This window comes from Lissotriton helveticus, chromosome 1_1 (assembly GCF_964261635.1).
Source record: "Lissotriton helveticus chromosome 1_1, aLisHel1.1, whole genome shotgun sequence".
Classification (NCBI taxonomy): domain Eukaryota; kingdom Metazoa; phylum Chordata; class Amphibia; order Caudata; family Salamandridae; genus Lissotriton; species Lissotriton helveticus.
The window spans coordinates 198,462,577-198,477,070 of record NC_136057.1 but is presented as its reverse complement, the minus strand read 5'-3'; the positions used below and the strand labels follow the sequence as shown (position 1 = coordinate 198,477,070).

Here is a 14,494-nt window from a genome sequence, read left to right as displayed (position 1 = left end):
GAATACAGTTGAAATTCCCACCCATCAAAATTTTTCTTGAGGTGACCAGCTGTGGCCTGAGGTGCTGAAACAGCTCCTGTCGCTCGCCTACGTCAGAGGGGGCATACAAATTGATAAGTCTAACTGTCTCTCCTGCCCATGAACTGTTGACGACAAGAGCCCTGCCGCCTTCCAGTTCGGTGACCGAGTCCACTCTGAAACGCCTTCCTCTGATTAAGGTAGACACTCCTACAAACCTACTGCTGTTCCCCCCCAGACCAAAAGGAAGGCCCTAGGGTCCACTTCTGTTCTAGGTGCTTGTGTGATGTTTTGAAGGGGATGGAGCATTCCTGAATCATGTACACATCACACCCCTGGCTGGCAAGAAAACTCAAATTGCTAGGACATCTGCGCCTGTCTCTAATACTTCTGACATTTATGGAAAATAATGAAATAGCCATCATGAATTCATTTTTTAGAGTTTAACTTAATAATTAAAGACTAATTATCAAGTCAAAGCAATTGGTTACAAACACAAGTGACAAGGCTACTTTCAGGGCTTGTTCAGCCTCCTGTTGGGTCTCTTGTGCTGGGCCTTCCTTCTCTGCAGCTGTTGCTTGCTGTTGTACAATGGCTGCTCCACACTCTTGGCTGGGCTTGGGGTCTACATTCTCCAGGGTGACGGGCAGGTCTTGCTCTTGGTCCTCAATGGAGGTCTCCACCTCTTCTACTCTTGCTGGCGATGGGGGTGGGGACGCTTCCATGGAGGTTGCCAGCTCCCTCATCTCCTTCAGCACTTTCGACACTTGCTCGAGTTGCTCATCTGGGCTGTCTTGTTCTAGATGCTCTTCCTCTACCAGGTCCTCAAGCCGGAGTAGAGGATGTGGGTGCTCACGGGTCCCTTGCTGGGTTCTTCAGAGTCCTATGAGTGCCTCCTTTTCCTGATCTCCTGGGTTGTCCAGGGCCCTTCATCCTGGTCCTCAGTGGCGGTTGGCGCGAGAGCCTCCATTGGCTAACTGCACTCACTGGGCCCAGGGGTGGCAGATGGGGTATGTCCGGGTGTCTTTAGCTCTAGCACCATGAAAGGGTCCTCGTTGGGCTTGGGTGTGTCCTGTTTAGAGTCTTTTCCTCTCCCAGTCCCCCTTCCCCGCCACAGAGCTGGTACTGGAGGCCTGGTCTCGTCTGCCTCCTCCTGTTGGTCTCTCCACAGAGGTTTGGCAGCTTGGGTGTAGGATTCGGCCCTTTTTGGGCAGTTCTTAAAGAGATGGCCTACACCCACACAGAGGTTGCATGGGGTTTCCTCTTTGCAGGTCTTTGCTGTGTGTTTTTCTTATTTGCAGTTCCTGCAAACTTATGCCGTGCAGTCCTTGCTGTGTGGTCTGGTTTGCTGCACCTGTTGCATAGTTTGGGCTGCCCAGGGTTGTACAGGTATCCTGAGTCGCGCCCTAGGGAGAAGCTGGAAGGGTGGTGGATTCCATCTGGGGCTGATGGGTACTCCTCCAGCTTACCATCACTGTCCATTTACCATCCCAGATGCCGTCACTGTCCAGGTTGCGGGAGGGTTCTTTCGTCACTGTGCAGTGGCGGCATAGAAAGGTTGTCAGATCTTGGATATTGACGTGTGGGTTGTAGACGTGCACGGTCATTCTCTTGACTTCCAGCACGAGCTGGCATTCCAGGTGGAAGTCAGAGAAAAGTTTCTCCTCCCATTGTGACCAGCACATCCGCCAATACCACCAGCAGATTTTTTCAGACATGACGGTAAGCAGGTAGGTGCCTTTGGGTGCATCCGACATGATGCACAAGATTTCTACTGCTGTGAAACCCATCTTGGTTACCAGCAGCTCAGTGAAGATCTTCCTGCTCAGGTGCGGTGTGGAGCCATCTGGTTCCACCTTCCTCTGTAGCTTTACGGTGTTGTGGAATCATGGATTCAGCAGTCTGCTCATCTTGCTGTTCTGTTGTGCTGTGCCCAGAAGAAAAGGAGGTCCTCAGGGAGCTGGCAGCAGGTAGGTCATCCTCAAGGCCAGTAGACAGGGTCCCCCTTTAGGTGGGTGGAGGACACAGGCAGACCCTCAGTAGTAGGGGTCTACTTCAGGCTGCCAAGGGATTCTCCAGCTGGCAGACAGCTCCTGCAGGTAGCCCACAGCAAGCAGTAAGTCAACAGCAGGCAGGAAGGCAGTCCAAAGCAGGTAGGCAGCCCGAGCGAGTCAGGCCGCTCCAGCAGGTCAGGTAGCCCCAGGAGGCAGGCAGCTCCAGGCGGCGGGAGGCTTCAGCAGGCAGGAGTCCTCAGCAGGCAGGAAGGCATGTCCAGAAAGCAGGCATCATACCTCATACGGTAATATATACATGCATAAATTTGAGACTGATTACATTTTGAACAATCCCGCCTGGACAACAAGCCTCTTGACTTTTAAACGTTACATTGACGACATATTCCTAATCTGGAAAGGTGAAAGAGATGCATTGGAAGAGAATATCGCTGTGTTGAACACACACAATGAGCGGATCAAATTCACCCACACCATAGACAAATCATCTATAGCCTTTTTGGATGTCCAAGTACTGCTTCAAAACAACACGCTTAGCACCAAAGTACACATCAAAAAGACTGACAGGAATTTGAGCCTCTTATTTCAAAGTTTCCACCCGGAGACATTAAAGAAACATCTACCCACATCTCAATACATCAGATTGAAAAGGATTACCACTCATGATGTGGATTTACAAGAATCATGGAAAGCACAGACTAACAAATATCGCTTAAGGGGTTATCCAGAGGAAATTCTTAATGAAGCTTTGAAAAAAGTCATGGTAAAACCAAGGGAGGTTCTATTGGAAGAAAAGTGCCCGATTAATGTCAATAAAACTGTTTGCGTTTTGAAATATTCTACTGAAGCACTACGCATCAAACGCATCATTAATAACCATTGGTCATTAATCCAAACTGAACCGGATTTGAAAGGCTTATACAACGAGAGAATTACATTTGCATTCCAGAGATCAAGGAACCTTAAAGAAATTTTGAATACACCTAAGAAAGAAAAAACAGTGCATAAGGGCATGTCCAGATGTCAAAACTGTGCTCATTGTAGCAACGTTATTGTAGGGAATAGTTTTCCCCATCCCACAAAGGGTCATCAAATTGAACTGCATCATTCTAGTACTTGCGACACAAAGAATATTATTTATGCCATCAAATGCCCCAGTGGCAAAGTTTATGTGGGTCAATCTGAGCGGAAATTTAAAGTGCGAATTACTGAACATAAAAGCAATATAAGACTATCTAACATCAAATCTACTGTAGCCAATCATTGGAAAGAAGCCCGTCACCAGATTTCGCAATTAAGATGTACAATTTTGGAGGTCATTCCACAACGCCGGGACATGGATCCCGTCAAACAGAGACTGCAAGCTGAGTACTTTTGGATTAAAAAACTCAAGTCCCTACAACCAGTGGGGATGAATGATCGGATTGAATATGCTTGTTTTCTATAAATTTCTTATTCATAATATTCTTACATCAAGCACTGCATTGGCTGATGAACTATTATGAGTCCCGGAATGCTACCGGTTTTTGTTTATCATGATGTTTCATTTTGTTTGTAAGTTTGCACTATTAGCGAGGGGCTATTTCAGAAATGTATCGTTTGATTTATATTTGAACTTAGTGATTAAGATCCCAGTCGCGTGTATTTCTATTGTTGCATTATTATTTGACAGGTGCATTTTGGGTCATTTTGGACTATTACGTTTTCCCACTCCACGCAAGTTACATTGCTTTATTTAACTTTTGTGCGTTCTATTATCGATGGGTATCTTGGTATGATTCACTTTTTTTCACTATATGCTCCCTGTAACTTTATTCTATCATTCACCCGCTCCTTCGTTCACATTTCCGTGAAGCCGTTGCACTCTAATCACGTGACACACGTCACACGCGAAAGCCACGTTGCTGATTGGTTTAATACCGTTAACTGTTCTCAGACACTCTGAACGCTTATACGGAGAAGAGTGTTGTCCGATCCGGATGTAAGTCGCTTGCCTGTCATTTTCTTTTATTCTATCGCTTAAATCTTTCACAATTTGTTTCTTATATCTTGTAGGCACGTAAAAATGATCCGTTTCTATCGCGTTTCACATTCGGGTGAACAGAGTGTTGTCACTGTTTGGGATGTCGATTTATGGTAACCGTGGGGGTATATACATAGGGCCCGATTCACAGAACTAACTTAAGACAAAATCCTAAACTGACTTCTTTTGGTATTCACAGAAGTTAGGATTTTGTCTTAAGTTTGTCTTAAGACAGACTTAAGACAGGCTTAAGACTGACTTAAGTTAGGATTTTGTCTTAAGTCTGTCTTAAGTCTGTCTTAAGACAAACTTAAGACAAAATCCTAACTTCTGTGAAAACCAAAAGTAGTAAGTTTAGGATTTTGTCTTAAGTAAGTTCTGTGAATCGGGCCCATACAGTTTTAATTTGGCCTCGAGAGTTTCTTTTTAAACACTTGACCACGGTGGTCTCTGTGGGCCTGATTCACAGAACTAACTTAAGACAATATCCTAAACTTACTACTTTTGGTATTCACAGAAGTTAGGATTTTGTCTTAAGTTTGTCTAAAACAGACTTAAGACTGGCTTAAGTCAGACTTAAGTTAGGATTTTGTCTTAAGTCTTTCTTAAGTCTGTCTTAAGACAAACTTAAGACAAAATCCTAACTTCTGTGAATACCAAAAGTAGTAAGTTTAGGATTTTGTCTTAAGTTAGTTCTGTGAATCGGGCCCTGTTACACTGGGATTCTGCCTATACACGTGTTGACTATTCATAACTATGGGCCCGATTCACAGAATGAGCTTAAGACTCAATCCTAAACTTACTACTATGTTGGTATTCACAGAATGCACTTACTACTTTTGGCATTCACAGAATGAACTTACTACTTTTGGTATTCACAGAAGTTAGGATTTTGTCTTAAGTGTGTCTTAAGACAAACTTAAGACAGACTTAAGACAGACTTAAGACAAAATCCTAACTTCTGTGAATACCAAAAGTAGTAAGTTCATTCTGTGAATGCCAAAAGTAGTAACTGCATTCTGTGAATACCAAAATAGTAGTAAGTTTAGGATTGAGTCTTAAATTCATTCTGTGAATCGGGCCCTATGTGCCTGTATTGCTGAGAGAGTATCTATTCTGGTCCTGTATCACTCTCTTACAGACCCCTGACGAAGGGTCTCTATCATTGACCCGAAATGCATTGGGTATTTTGAAGGATTGGAGCGAATGATTAAAACATTATAAGATTATCATTATGAAAGTTATGATCGTTGGAATAAAATTTGAATGAAATCATTGGAATAAGATTCGTGACTATTGGAGAAAAATGAGTATGAACTGTTAAGAAACCATCAGGTTTCAACTATACTTGTGCGCACATCCTTGTGAGAGGTGACCCTTCTCACTCTACGTTCACAGAAAGCAGGCATCCTCAGCAGGCAAAGCTCCAGCAGTAGCACTTAAAAGTGCATTTGTGTGGGTAAAAGCACCAAGTAGCTCTTTTGCAGAACAGTGACCTTGTGGTTTCTACCCTCCCAGGTAAGTATTTCTTTCTTTCTTTATTTTTATCTACCTATCTGTCAAGCCCTTCTCTCAGCCAGTCATCCAAGCCAGCCAGCCACGCTATCCAGCCTTGCCTTACAGCCTGGCCAACGAACCCAACATCCTCGGCTCGGAGGAGTGGTGTGGCTCACTGGTTAGAGGCGGCAGACCTGGGAACAGAAGTCAGCCTGGGACCAGGGTTCAATTCCCGACGCGGCAGGGTCGTGGACTTGGGTCAGCGGACTCGATAATTCTCACTTCGGTGCTTACTCTAATCAGGGGTTCCACTCGGCAACTCTGGGCATTAGCTTGCCAAATCTCCACAATGGCCCCATCAATTCCGGGGATGCCTGGCTCCACCTTGGGGACTCCCAACAGGGACCATCCCACAGGGAAAGCCAGGACGGGTTCCCCAGAGTTATACAGCGCCAGGAAACCTACAGACGGGTAGCAGTGCACTTTACAAGCTCAAATACATTTACATTTACATTTACTCAGCACCGCCTTCCATCCTGTCCAGCCCGGCCCTCCACCCAGCAGCCAACTAGCCCAGCCGAAGTGTGCGGACCACTTCACAGTCAGCCATTAGCCGGTCGGACCCAGGAGAGCTTCACCAGACAGGGGGTCAGCTGAGCCTTTCGGCTCCACCTTTCAGCCGAGGACATCAGCTTGGCCTCATCAGCAATAGCGGGCCTGCACAGCAGTCCAACTCAGCCAACCGGCTTAGATAAACAAGCATTAAAAATGCAATAGGTTTCGCCTTTCATTAAGTTAAAGCCATTTGCGTTGCTATACAATACCATTAGCAAAGCAAAGGGCTTTAACTTGGTCAAAGGCGAGACCTTTTGCATTTTCAATGTTTGTTTTTTATTCCTATAGAAATGGAAGGCCTTCAAACTCTTCCTCAGATATTCGAGGACAAGAGTTAAAATAGTAATTCACCTTATTCTCTTTCGTGGGCATAGTACAATGGGGGAACTGCTGTTTCATTTACCTCAACTAACAGTTTAAATGCAAGAGGGTCTCAGCAGCATTCTTTAGCTGCTGTTGAGGAATAAACAGCCATGCTCATCTGAGAGGCAATTATAGAGGCAATTATAAATCTTTGAGCTTGACGATGGCAATAGTTGATTTCTTATTTAGTGGACAATGCATAAAAGTAAGGGTTCCAAAAAATGCACCTTTCTAACACTGTCGCAATAGTGCCACGTATGTGTTGTTAAAGTGTTAGCAGTGCTACCCTCACTATACATTCTTTTTTTTGTTGTAAAAATTATACTTTATTTAAAATTATTTGTCAGGTTTACATTTTAAGCAGTCCCTTATATTTGGGTGCTGTACATTTAACCATTCTCAAAGAAGCGCACGCAGGCTATCTTTGGTGGTTTTCCATCAAGATTCCTCATTTTACCCATCCAGACCAACTCCTGATTTTCCAGGTTTCCTTTGCCCACTCTTGTCCAAATCTATGGGTGTCTATGCACATGTAAGAGAACATTTTATTGAAAACAAGTTTTTGGCATTCTTTTTCCGTGATTGCTTGGTGTTTGTACAAGGAAAGGTTCCTGTTTTCCCACATCGCCTCTTTCACGCAGTTTATTATTCTCCATAGCGTCCTTTCTTTATTTGCATTGCAATTCATGTCCAACTCATAGAGAACCAGTTCATAGGACAGGGATGACTGTCCTGTTAATTCTTTAATGAGCTGTCCCATTGCCTTCCACATGCTTTGTGCTCCGCCACAGTTCCAAATGAAGTGCATCATGGATTCATCTGCTGCACAGCCTGGTGTTGGACATCTTGCTGTTTTTGCCAGCTTCCTTGCATGTTGGAATTGCATTTGGATACCATCTTCCATGCCAAGTCTTTCTGGGAGTTTGTCAAGTCTTTGTGGTTCACCATCTCCCAAACCTTCCCTGATTGCTTCTCTAATTAGTTGTTTACCATTGTCACTGAGTCAGTTTCTTTCAGTTCTTTGCTGATCACCAGTAAAGACCCTCATTTTGTTACGGTGATCTGGAATCCATACTAATATAAAAAAGAGAGAGCCCAAACCTTTGAGGCAGGTAATCTCAGGAACCACAGCACCAATCACAACACCCAATACAGCGTTGGAAAGGGCAGTTGCAGCAGAAGGACATAGGCTATGCAGACGCCAACCATATACATTTAAAAGGTACAAGAACCGTGCCAGCAAAGTAGTCCCTTGTGGGCGTGTCTGCGTTGTGCTGTGGGCGTGTGCTGGGGGGCGTGACAAACACTGGGGGCGTGTGGTACGTTCCGCCCTTCATGCCATGTCTCATATCGTGTGCTAATCCCACCCTGCTCCCTTTAAATACCCCTGCACCCCATAATCATAACCCACCGTTACTCCTTAAAATACCCCAACACCCTTAAACACTAACCCATCTTAACCCTATAACCATACCCTGTACCCCAAAACCCAAACTTATCCCTAAACCCTAAAAATACCCCTGTACCCCAAAACCCAAACCTACCCCTGAACCCTAAAAATACCCCTGTACCTCAAAACCCACACCTAGCCCTGAACCCTAAAAATACCACAGTACCCCAAAACCCAAACCTACCCCTGAACCCTAAAATACCCCTGTACCCCAAAACCCAAACCTAGCCCCGAACCCTTAAAATACCCCTGTACCCCAAAACCCAAGCCTACCCCTGAACCCTAAAAATACCACTGTACCCCAAAACCCAAACCTACCCCTGAATCCTAAAATAGCCCTGTACCCCAAGCTCACACCTAGCTCTGAACCCTAAAAATACCCCTGTACCCCAAAACCCAAACTTAGCCCTGAACCCTTAAAATACCCCTGTACCCCAAAACCCAAACCTACCCCTGAACCCTAAAAATACCCCTATACCCCAAAACATATCCATGAACCTTAAAAATACCCCTGTACCCCAAAACCCATACCTATCCCTAAACCCTAAAACTACCCCTGTACCCCATAACCCAAAACTATATCTGAACCCTTAAAATACCCAAACACCGCAAAACATATACCTCAGTACCCCAAAACATATACCCCTATACCCATACTTACCTTATCCAAACATTTAAAAAAACATGCTTTTACCATTCATGCATTTACAACGAATTTCGTTGTAAATGTATGCATGGTAAAAGCATATAAAATGTAATGCCATGCGTTATAATGGCATTGCGGAGTCATGGTACTTTCGTAATGAAAGTATGCGGAGTGATGGTATGCGGAAAGAAAGTTGCAGAATAATGGGTGTTTACCCTTCCCCGGTAAGTACATTGGTGGCACGGCGGCCCACATCTCCAGCAAAATACTCATATTTTTTCACCACCCATTTGAAAAATGCACAGGTCTCTCTCATTGATGGCCAGCACCGACATACACTTTTAGACACACCTCCTGACACAAGTTCTAGAATTGCGAACTTTAGAGCTGGGGAGCTACGTTCGAATCTCGGCATCAGCTCAACATCCTGTGATTCCAGGCAAATCGCTTTGTCTCCCCGTGCCTACCACAAATGAATGTGTTCTTCTGTAATGTAAATTGTGCTCATTCCATGTAGTTGAGTTCGCGCTATATAATATTGCAAGGAAAAATAAAGTAGGGAAACTCGAGTTCACACACTACTGAATGCGCACTCTTAAGTGCATCATCAGTGCACTGTGAATCAGAGCGTTTCACAGGCCTGTCACAGATAAGAAATGCAATCAAAACGAAATCCTACAAAACAATATACTACTGGCCGGCAGCAATTCATACCCGGACAACGTCGGGACGGGCTGCTAGTTTTAATAATAACTGGAACGAAAGTCTCGCTTTCTGAACGGTATTACAGCAGGAAGGTGAGCTTACTGAATCGACAGTCTTGTCCTCTCCCCACTGTAATGCAGCCCATCATGCATTGTGCCCCCTTCTCGTGTTGATTTGCATATTAACAGACAGACAGAAAGGTTGAAACTCTGCCCGGGAAGGCTTGAGTTTTGCAGACTCAGCGTTAGGATAACGTTGGTAAATGGTATTTAAATGCACTCGCTTCAAATCTTGGATCCAATCTTCCAATATGTAATTGTGCGTCTTTCTAAGTATTTAATGATTAATTTTCCACTATGCATTGTTATCTCGTGTGTGTGTCCCAGATCTATTCGTTCGAAGTGTTACATGAAACAAGAGGGGTACCGCAAAGGCAGCCGCGTGTTTACTTTCGCATCCCAGAGCGCAATGCGAAAATAAACAAGCGGCTGACTTTGCCAAAGCTGAGTGAGAAGAAAAAGGTGTGTGGGGACTAATGAAGGAGAGAGTGTCACGCCACTGGTAAAATATCAAATCCCAGTGGACGGGGCCAAAAGGAGGCAATAGGCGGGGCCAAAAGTAAAAGATCAAATCCCGGTGGGCGGGACCAAAAGGAGATAAGGCGGCAACAAGGAGGGACTAAGGGGCATATCATCAACGGCCACTGGCCGTGCTTAGTGATAATTTTGTTAGCGCAGGCAATCTCTGTAATTAGCAGTAGCGCATTATTAACAACGCGTTTCTCCAGGGTGATAAAAATTCCAGAGATAGCGAGGTTATCGCTGTTTTGCAGGGAACATTGCTGCTTTTCCAGCGATGTTCCCGGCAAAACGACGATAACCTTGCTGATACGACCCACAGGGTCGTATCAGCATAATTCACTCAAATGCTGGGGATAGGTAAGTCTGTATTTTAGCAGACGTTAGTTTTTGGAGAATACAGTTGTTTTCTCCAAAAACTAATGTGTGCTAAAATGCTGGGGCAGCCTTGTAAATATTGCAATGTGAACATCAGTTATATTTGCAAGGTTATCCATCTGGGGGCGTACGCCCAGTGATGCCCACTTTGCATCTCATTGGAGAAGTATGGCTCAGGGGTTAGAGGCGGCAGACCCGGAAGCTGAGAGCGGTCCTGGACCAGGGTTCAATTCCCTGCCTCGGCGGGTCTTGGGCTCAAAAATTCCACGGACTCAATAATTCTCGTTCCGGTGCCTACTCGACTCATGGGTTCACACTCTGCGACTCTGGGCAATAGCTTGCTTAATCTCCACTACGGCCCCTCGCGGCGGGATGCCTGGCTTTCACCTTGTGGATACCCTGCTGGGGTTATCTCACAGGGGAATACCAGGACGGGTTCCCAAGGCAAGCGCCTTGATGCCTTCGGGTGATACGTGCGCTATATAAATCGCAATACATTTACATTAGAGATGCGTTGGGTAAAAGGGTACTAACATGCGATATGAGATAAAGCCCTTGTAAATATGCCCCTCAGAAACCTCCTTTACAATGAGAAGCCAGTGCTTTGGAATCTGTATTGAGTCCAACCTAAAAATCAACTCCACCACCGAGAGCTTTGGAATCTGTATTGATTCCAGGGCTGCTTTCCCAGCCGAGACCTAAAAATCGAGGGGCATATTTACAAGGACTGTGGGGGCATATTACCAACAACTAGCGATAATTATCGCTATGTTGGCTTAGCGGCAATATTTTTATCGCCGAGCTGCATCGATTTTTATCGCTTAGGAACCTTGCTATTATCAAGGTTTATCTCCTAAGCGATAAAAATCGGCCGAAATGCATGAATATCGCTGAAAAGTCCGCGATATTCATGCATTACCGAGCTAATGCTCTTAGCCATGTTATCCACCTCCCATTGGATAACATGGCTAAGAACTGCTATGGGGCAGGTGTTAGCTTTTGGAGATATTCGAGCTTAATCTTGGCTAACATCTTGGCACGCCCACTTTGCATGTCATTAGTGATAAATTTCACTGACATGCAAAGCGGGGCCCAAGATGGTCGCTATCTCCTACTAGCTGTCGCTAACTGCCCCTTTATTCTCCGCTTTTTTTTTAGCTTTTTAAGCCAAAAAAGCGTAGATAAAACCATCACCCTATTTACAAGAGGGTGCTAACATGCATAATCACATGTTAGCATCCTTTTTCCCAACACCCCACTTTGCATCTCTAATGGCGAGGCAGCGCGAGGCTGTACGTCTGAGCGTGAGGCAATTTACCGAAGTCAAAGCGCGAGACAGGTTTTCCTCAGTGCTGCGTTGTCGGTAGGAACCTGTTCGGGTGTGTGTTTTTTGTCAATTTCAGGCCGCCGTACTCACGTAACGTGCAGCGGCCATTTTGTTACTTTGGAAAAGTATATTTTAAGTTATGGGAGATATAGCTTCCATGTTTTGGGCAGTTTTTTTATCAAAGTCTGTCAGATCGAATGCCAGTTTCTGACAGACTTTAGTCGAGGGTTCAGTGAAAGGTCGCATTTGTCGTGTAGGGAGAGATGGTATTGGTTTTGGAAGGAAAGAAAGGCTTTTTGATATTACAGGTGTGTAGTGTTTTTATTTGAAGGAAAAGAGTTTTCATTGTATTATATTGATTATAATATTGTAGAATTAATAATAAGATATGGGAACCGATTCACAGAATGAACTTAAGACTCAATCCTAAAGTTACTACTATTTTGGTATTCACAGAATGCACTTACTACTTTTGGCATTCACAGAATGAACTTACTACTTTTGGTATTCACAGAAGTTAGGATTTTGTCTTAAGTTTGTCTTAAGACAAACTTAAGACAAACTTTAGACAGACTTAAGACAGACTTAAGACAAAATCCTAACTTCTGTGAATACCAAAAGTAGTAAGTTCATTCTGTGAATGCCAAAAGTAGTAAGTGCATTCTGTGAATACCAAAACAGTAGTAAGTTTAGGATTGAGTCTTAAGTTCATTCTGTGAATCGGGCTCATGGAAGGTGCTGATGGAAACTTTGAGGAAAGGATAAAGTCCTATAAGGACAAGATATTTGGAGAGATGGCGGCATCCATTGATAAAAAAATTGAGAATACATTAGAAAAAAGTATTCAAAAGAGACAGAGAGTTTGTGAAGATGAAAGTTTCTGGACCACAGAAGAGGTGGATGTAGTTGCTGGAACTTCCAGTCATGGAGGCAAAAAGGGTCAAAAAAGGAAATATATAGATGCAAGTAAAAAAGGAAGGGAACGTAAGGTTCTCAAAGGAGTCGCTATAAAGGCGAAAGTAAGCGCAAAGAAGGCGCAAAAGATGAAACATACCACTGTGGCCTGTGACACAAGCTCAAGTGGTGATGTAGAACTAACTTGTAGTTATAGTCTGGAAGATTCTGACGTGGAAGAGGTTCCAATTTAAGAAAAGTAAAATGGTTGAAAGAGATATTAAATTAGAAGAAAACGAAATAATTGACCCTCAAGGCGAGGAAATGTGTGATCCTCTTTTAATTCAGCACCCTTTGTCACCACAGTGGACTCCGGTGGAGCACGTGGCAAAGTATGTTCGTTTCTGGATAAGAAGGGAAATACCCAAGGAGGTTAGGACAAGAATGAGAAGAGAGTGTCCAAGGCCTTGTTTGGACAGTAAGGTTGCTTACACGCCAGAGCTTGATCAAAAGATGTTGGCGTTTATCAATAAATCAGGAAAAGATCCTAGGAGGGGCCTGGAGAAGGGCTTAAAAGGGTGTCAAGACAGGCTCTTGGATGTCTTGGGACCTTTAACTAAAATTGTTGATATATGCGAGGAAGCGCATTCAAATAATACTGGAATTGATGTGGCGGAGATGCGCCAATGTATCCAGAGGGCTATATGCCTTTTGGGGAATGCTAATACAGCTTTGTGTATTGAAAGGAGGAAATCAATCTTGTTCAAGATTGATCCAAAATTAGTGGATTTAGCAAGTAAAGAACCTGGGGAACGTTGTGAAGGTTTGTTGTTTGCAGACGATTTTGTTAAAGATATGTCCTGGTATGTCAATACCTTTAGTTCCCTTGAGACGGCACAGAAAGACATCAGGAGAGTTTTTGGAGTGGCCAGGCGAATGCGGGGTCGGTTCCTCGGCCGAGGTCAGGGAATTTCAAGAGGAAATTTCGGAAGAGGCAGAGCCTATAATTCAGGATATGGATCAAATTGTTATGGTTCGAGAGGAGGTCAAGGAAATGTTTTCCCACAGAGACAGAGAAGCAGAGGAAGAGGCATGCGCTCAGAGCGAAGAACAAGAGGGGCCTCAGGTAAGCAATGTACGAGACGATACTTCTATCCGAATAAAGTTGGCCGGCAGACTAGCACTATTTGTTTCGAGATGGAAGGAGATGGAAGGAGATTACACAGGATACTTAGGTCTTACAAACAGTTGTTGGTTACAGAATAGATTTTGTAGAAATTCCAGTTCAAGAGAGAGTCCCAAATATTTTGAGGTTTTCAAAAGAGATGGAGGATATGGTGACAAGAGAGATAGAAGCCCTGGATGAAAAAGGGGCAATAGAGGAGCCAAAGTTTGTAAGAGGAGGATTCATAAGCAATATATTTTTAGTAGAAAAGAAGGAGAAGAAAATGTGTCCTGTAATAAATTTAAAGGAATTGACCGATTGGGTCATGTACAATCATTTCAAAATGGAGGGAATTCATATGTTGAGAGATCTGTTGAGGTAAGGAGATTGGTTAACAAGGTTAGATTTGAAGGATGCTTATTTAACAATACTGATGTGCAAGGAACAGAGAGATTTTCTACAGTTCAGGTGGAAAGGGAAGTTATGGAAATTCAAAAGTCTATCATTCGGTTTGACTTTAGCCCCTTGGTGTTTCACGAAGGTGATGCGTCCGGTGGCAGCTTGATGAAGGTCAAGAGGGATTCGTTTAATTGTGTACCTGGATGATTTTTTGATCATGGCAGAAGAGATGTATCTAGCGAAGGAACGGACGGAGTTTGCAATCAGAGTGATAGAGGATTTGGGATGTGTAGGGAACAGAGAGAAATCTTGTGTGGTTCTTCAACATGAGATATCGTTTTTAGGTTTTCAGATTCAGACATTGGACTGTGTATTGAAGTTACCAATGTTGAAAGTGAAGACTATCAAGAAGGAGGTGAAGAGG

The 14,494-nt window shown here is 44.0% G+C and overlaps 1 pseudogene; it reads right to left on the bottom strand.

The window, feature by feature from the left end:
• Positions 1-473: 473 nt before the first annotated feature.
• On the bottom strand, positions 474-1,928 carry LOC144760187 (uncharacterized; annotated as a pseudogene).
• Positions 1,929-14,494: the final 12,566 nt, after the last annotated feature.